Here is an 8012-nt window from a genome sequence, read left to right as displayed (position 1 = left end):
GTGGTGAATGTTGGAGTTTGTGTATTTACAAGCAACTGGGGAAAATACATTTTGAAGAATCAATCTGATAAGTATATTTCGCATCTTGAGCCTTAATGCATGTCGTGTTCATACACTAAGCTTATACTTTTAGGCTTAAAAGTGTTAAACACATAGAGTTGACTGACATTTTCTAGGCTTAATATGTTGCTTGATGTGTGGTCACATTAAGAATACACATCTAGACTTAAAAGTGTTAAACACTCAGAGTTGACTAACATTCTCTAGGCTTAATCCATTGTTTAGTGTGTATGGTTTAAGGCTAGCTCGTTTTTACAAGATAAGAGCTAATTTTGATGATCTTGTTTAAAATTTCATGCTTCATGACCACATGATTGGACCGAGTTGACTGGACCAAGTTGAGGGAAATGAAAATGGTCAAAATCTCTTAATTTTTTTTATCATCATATTTGTTTCTGTTAAGATTCTTAATATTTTTTTGATATGTTGTAAGTATCTTGTTAGTTATTAATGTCTATAGACTGTTATTGTAAATGGCCAAGACCCTTGTTATGCTGATTTTAATATAAAAACAAAAGGAATAATGGACACTACAGGAAAAAGATGAATTGTGTCATTCCGAAAACCTTTTTCTAAATTTTGCATAATTTTTTGTCAAAGAAGTTTGCAATTTTATAAAAATGTTTTTGATTAACTCTTATTTTTAAAAATGTATTTCTTATTTTTATTAATTTTTCATACCAAATCTTATAGACCAAGACCATGAACTTAGTGTAGAAAAGATGTTTCTAGAAGAAAACTCCATATAACAAATATTTTCTAGCATATCCACTAAATCTTTCACAAAGTCGAGAAGAACTTCTAGAGAAAGGAGACCAAAAAAAATTAAATTGTGAAATTGGCTGATTATTTTGGAAGAATTCACATCAAACCATGATGCATCACTAGAAGATACATTGGAAACATTGTTGAATTGATCTGACATGGTGATAGTTCAAATCCATCAATGAAAAACACACAAGGAGTCATATATCATCAAATTTATCTAATAATTACCCTTTTATGAATTAAATATAAGAGATAACAAAATATAAAGTTTCTTCACTTATAACAAATCTAAAAATCAATTAATCCTATACTGAATTTCAAGATATTATATACTCATTGGTGCAATCACAATGAAATAAATAATAAATTTCTTATTTTTATTAATTTTTCATACCAAATCTTGTAGACTATAAACATAACCTTGGGAAGAGATAATTCTATAAGAAAATCCCATACAACATAAATATTTTCCAACACCTCCACTAAATTTTTCACATAGTGAAGAAGATGTTTTAGAGAAAGTAGATTAAAAAATTTAAATTATGAAATTGGCTAATTATTTTGGAAGAATTCACATCAAACCATGATGCATCACTAGAAGATAAATTAGAAATATTGGTGAATCACTCTAACATAGCGATCTAGCTCAAACTCATTAATGCAAAGTATATAAGGAGTCATATCACCAAATTTATGTGGTAATTATCCTATGATGAATTAAATATAAGAAATAATGAAATGTAAAGTTTCTTCTCATTCTCAAATCTTAAAAATAGTGAACTCTTGAACACTAAATTGCAAAATATTATATACTCATTGGTGTAATCATATGTAATGAAATAAATAATAAATTTTGGGATGAGTGGTGGATAGTCATTGAGTAACTTCTTTGAAATAACCATGAGGTGTACCCATATTTTCTTAGAAAATTATTGTGAACTTGTAATTCATACATTTTCTAATTATTTTGACATAAGGGAGTTTCGAGGTAGATGAAAAGATATTTCCAAGGATAGAGATGGATATCATCATGTACTAAACCATCCATCAAAACCACTAGCCTACAAAACAATTCATTATGTAATAGTGTCATCCATTATCAAGTAGACTATGGAGATTTATAAACTTTGTGATAGTGCTAATATCATGTACACCCTAATACAACATGTCTATCACATATATGTATTAGGACTTATCTATCTTCAAAAGGTGCTCATGTATCAAAATTATCTAGTTCTAGTAGTGTCACCCCTACTACAATAGTTTCTATGCTATCTACATAGAGGAGAGTGTGATCCATATGGTGCACATAATGTTGTTGGCAACAACAATGAAGGAAAACTAAGAGGGGGCGGGGGGGCGGGGGGTGAATCAATTTTCATTGGATTAAAAAATTTAAGAACAAATTTAGATATGATTAATTGTAGCAAGAATAAAGATAAACACAATAACAATAACACACATAACACCAAGATTTTTGATGTGGAAAACCCGGTTAAGGAAAAAACCACAATGGGAACCTACCCACAATAATATGATACTTTGTAGTAGTATGTGTAAATATTAGTATGTGTAAATATGATACTCTACACACTGCCTAGAGCTCATTACTCAAAATATAATGATCTAGAAGGCTACAACCTCAGGGAAGGTTCACTACCTTACAATAACATTTAGACTACAATCCAGTTAAGATGAACTGAAAGAATAACATCTCCAAATGCCTGATGACAGTTCTGGTTAAGAACATTTGTCTGCCCTACAACACTCTCTGCTCAATACTTCACACTGAAAGATGAATTCTCTTATTTGCACATACACCACTCTTTGATAATGCAGACACAACCACCATACACAAATTACATGAATATAACATCTATTTATACAAATCATCAACCTTGACTACAAGGTCGGCTCAACCCTTAAGACCTAATTAAAAAATTACATACACGATAAATAAATCAACCACCAGACCAATACAATGCCATAAATGACATAGCATGGACCCAAATCAAATCCTTGAACACACAACAACACCAAAAATCTCGCTAAGATCATCCGCAACACACTACACCACCAAAAATACAACATAACATGAAGAACATTACCAGACCCATAAAATATTCAATAACACGCACAATGATCAATGTAGACCATCAAAACAATAGGACACGATCATGAAACACCAACAAGCACGTTAGAATCATCTGCAATAGCTAAACCAACACCACTTAATTAGATCTCCAACGATCAACACACTGATACTCAAGAACACTCAACAACAACAACTTGGACTAGAAAGATAACTTGTGGAGCACAAAATCACGAACAATATGAATGGAAGATACACATGAACACCCCAAACACTCTCCCAAATCCGCAACCAAGAATATAATCATACCAAAGCACAACGGATCAAATACCAACTTAATTCTCTGCAATCATCGGAAGGCGGGAATAAGTTGACATCAATGACAACAACATATCTTAGGCAATAACAATATCCAACAATCTCCCCCTTTGGCATTGATGGAAACATATGAGTGTGAAAAATAATCAATGCAAAGGAATAAATCAACACCAATAATCTCTATCAATCTCCCCCTAAGATCATGCACACAAAGCTTCAAAGATAAGGTAGTTTTTCACATGCTTCTCTCTCCCTTTGACATCAATGCCAAAGACAAAATACAAATTATTATTCTCTCCCCCTTACCAGATAATCTCTCCTCTATAATAAACTCACAAATCTAAACATTTGATCCATACACTAACTACTTCGGCTGAGTAGCAACACCCACTCATCAATCCAAATAAGAAGATAAGACTATGAAGTCCACCGGATTGATGCATCTCCATGCATCTAGTTCTCATTAGAAGGGGCAGAGACCCCTAACTTGTCTCTCAAATATACAAATATATTTGCAGGCAAAGGTTTAGTAAAAATATCTACAATCTGATCCTTTGTAGATACATACTATAGTTTGACTTTTTCATCACTGACTTTCTCCCTCAAGAAATGATACTTAATTAATATATACTTTGTTTTAGAGTGCAGTACCAGATTCTTTGAAATATTGATAGCACTTAAATTGTCACAATATATGATAGTAGGCTCATCATACACAATTCTAATATCCTTCAACATCTACTTCATCCAGACTACCTGAGTACAGTTGTTAGCAACAACAATGTATTCATCTTCTGTAGTAGATAGAAATATAGTGTCTTGCTTCTTACTAGACCATGAAACAAACTTCTTCCCTAAAAATAATACTCCACTGATAGTTCTCTTCTGGTCATCAATATCACTTGCCCAATCAACATCAATATAAGCACATAACATGAAATCATCATTCTTCGGATACCATAAACCATAGTCAATTGTCCCCTTTAAGTATTCAAAAATCCTCTTCACTACAATTACATGACTCTCTCTAGGATCATCTTGAAGTCTAGCACAAAGACAAACAACAAGCATAATATCTGGTCTAGTCTGAGTCAAGTATAACAATCCACCAACCATAGATCTATACAAGGTCTGGTTAACTTTCTGAGATGCATCATGCTTAGACAACTTGCATCCAATCACCATAGGAGTTCCAACAGGTTTAGAATCGGCTAACCCAAACCTCTTCAACAATTCCTTCACATACTTAGATTGAGAAATGAAAACACCTTTGTTAGTCTGTGAAATATGCAATCCTAAGAAGAATTTCATCTCACCTATCATAGACATCTCAAAATCCTTTTGCATATCATCAACAAACTTCATACTCAAATCATCATCTCCTCCAAAAATAATGCAATCAACAAAAACTTCAACAATCAAAATGTTATGATTATCAACCTTAAAGTATAAATTACTATCAGCGGTACCTTTACAGAATCCCAACTTCATCAAATACCTGTCCAATCTAGCATACTAGGCTCTAGGGGCTCGCTTCAGTCCATACAATGCTTTCTTCAATTTGCATACCATGTCTCCTTCATCTGATAATAAAAACCCATATGGTTGCTCAATGTAGACTTCCTCTTCCAAATCACCATTTAAGAAGGCTGACTTAACATCCATCTGATATACCTTGATATTCTTGTAAGTAACATATGCAAGAAGTAATCTAACAACTTCAATTTTAGTTATCAGAGCAAATATCTCCTCATAATCAATTCCTTCTATATGAGAAAATCCCTTACATACCAATCTTGCTTTGTTTCTAACCACTTCACCAACTTCATTCAATTTATTCTGAAATAACCATTTAGTGTCTATCACATTCTTGTCTTTAGGTCTTGGAACAAGATCTCATGCATTATTTTTCACAATATGATTCAACTCTTCTTCCATAGCTTTTCTCCAATTCTCATCTTTACACGCTTCTACAACATCTTTAGGTTTAATCTTGGAAATCAAACATATCTCTTCAACAACAATCCTTCTCCTAGTCATCACACCTTTTTTTTTGTCACCAATAATCTGATTTTCTGAAAGATTCAATTTCACATACCTCGGAGTCTTCTGATTATTCTGATTCTCTGGTTCTTGAACTTCTTCACCGACATTAGAAATATCTAGATTAATTGTCTCTACCAGATCATTCTGCTTTAATATCTTAGTCTACACAGGCTTGGAAATAACATCCTGATCATCAATCTCATATCCGCATGCTCTGATCTGCTTTCCATGACATTCATCAACCTTCACATTTGCACTTTCCACTATCTTCTTCAATCTCTTATTGTAACATCGGTAAGCCTTGCTCTTAGTAGAATAACCCAAGAAAATTCCTTCATCACATATTGCATCAAACTTCCCTATATCCTCATCTCCTTTGATATAACATTTGCTTCCAAAAACTCTGAAATATCTAACTGTAGGAACATGAAAAAACCATAACTCATAAGGAGTCTTACCAAAATCACCTTTTATATGCACTTGGCTGAATGTGTAAGCAAAAGTGCTAATAAATTCTCTCCAAAAGGTTTGTGCAACATTTCCTTTAATCAACATAGTCCTAGCAGCATCCAAAATAGTTTTGTTCTTTCTTTCAACAACTTCATTCTGTTGAGGGGTTCTAGGAATATATAATTGTCTTCTAATTCCATTCGTCTCATATAACTTGTTGGATGTTTTAGATCTTAGACACTTTAGCTTCAACCCTATCTATGTTTCCACCTTAGCTATGAATATCTTGAATTTCTCCAGCACTTCTGATTTCTCTCTTAGAAAAGTAACCCACATCGTTCTAGAATAATCATCAATCAACAACATGAAATATCTGTCACCTTGCATTTTTCTCACTCTTGTAGGACCACACAAGTCAATATGCACAAGATCCAATAAACCATTAGATGTATACAACTTACTTTTGAATTAAATTCTTGTTTTCTTTCCCAACTGACATTCTTTACATACCAAATTAGAAGATTTCACAATTTTAGGCAAACCTCTAACAACTTGAGTAGAACTTATCCTTATCATGCAGTTAAAATTAACATGACACATCCTTCTATGCCATAACCAACTTTCATCTATTTGAGAAATCAAACAACTTTTCTCACCGACATTCAAGTGAAAGATATTACCTTTAGTCTTAGTTTCATATGCAATCTTTATACTGGAGGCATTTAGAATCTTTCATTTACCATTCTTGAATTGCATATCATATCCCTTATCAACCATTTGTCCAACACTCAAAACATTATGTTTTAATCCTTCAACATATAAGATATCATCAGTATTCTTCTTACCATCAAAAGAAATAGAACCTCTACCACAAATCACACAAGCTTTAACATCTCCAAATCTCACTATACCACCATCATACTTCTCCATATTCACAAATTTTCTTTTATCACTTGTCATATGATGTGAACAACCCTAGTACCAGATCATCTTTCTTGATAGCAATAGATACAAATTCATCCTCTGAATTCCCATTCTCATATTCTTCATCTGTCACACCTTCATCAACAACATAATAACATCTCTTATGATATATGTACTTCCGGTTAGGCTTATAGGGCTTATCAAACTTGTCATGCTTCTCATATCTATCATGCTTATCAGATCTATCATTCCTATCACACTTAGACATTCTTATAGGACACCTAGAAGCAAAATGTCCAATCTTATTACAAGAGAAACATTTAAAAGGCAACTTTCCATCATACTTACCGGCTCCCTTAGGAAAACTCCAAGCAATAAGTGCTTCAAGATCATCCAAATCTCTTTCTTGTTCTTCCATCTCTCTCATTTTTGTTTCATATCTAGAAACCCTAGATGAACTTTCTCCCGGATCATACTTATGTTTCCTAGATACAGTGGCTTTAAATGCAGTCTCAACTTTACCATGTGATTCTCCAAATTCATTCAACTCAAAAGTAGCAAGCTTACCAACCAACATATCTCTTGTCACAATAGTCACAGTTTGGATCTCATCAATAGCAACAACTTCAAATTTGTAAGTAGGAGGCAAAGATCTCAATACTTTAGCAACAATCTCATCTTCTTCCAAAGTTCCATCAGCAAATCTAATGTTCATAACAAGTTCATTCACCTGAGCCATAAAGGATGATATGTTTTCATCTTCTCCCATCTTCAACATCTCATACTTTCCTTTCAAACTCTACAGCTTAGCAACTTTGACATGTTTATCTCCTTCATACAAGGTCTCTAGATTTTCCTAGATCTCATGTGTAGTTTGTAAACCCATCACATTAGCCATCTCTGAATCGGTCAAGGCACTCAAAAATGCTTCCTTATCTCATATGTTATGTTCAACATCCTTGATCTCAGCTGTAGTAACTGGACCATTTTGAGTAACATTGTAGGTATTCTTTGTAATCTTCCAATAATCATCTCCAAGACACTTCAAATGACACTCCATCCGGTCCTTCCATACAGTGTAATTATTTCCATTGAATCTCAGACTCTCTTTCTTGAACACATAGGTTGCCATCCCGAATCTCCTCAAGTGGTTAAGCTTCTTCCAGAGGATCTAGCTTTGATACCAATTGTTGGCAACAACAATGAAGGAAAATTGAGAGGGGGGTGAATCAGTTTTCACCGGATTAAAAAAATTAAGCACAAATTTAGATTTGATCGACTACGGCAAGAATAAAGATAAACACAATAACAGTAACACACATAACACTGATATTTTTGACGTGGAAAACCCAAT

The sequence above is a fragment of the Cryptomeria japonica genome, chromosome 4, assembly GCF_030272615.1.
Source record: "Cryptomeria japonica chromosome 4, Sugi_1.0, whole genome shotgun sequence".
In the NCBI taxonomy this organism is placed as follows: Eukaryota; Viridiplantae; Streptophyta; class Pinopsida; order Cupressales; family Cupressaceae; genus Cryptomeria; species Cryptomeria japonica.
Note: the sequence above shows the minus strand (reverse complement) of the source record.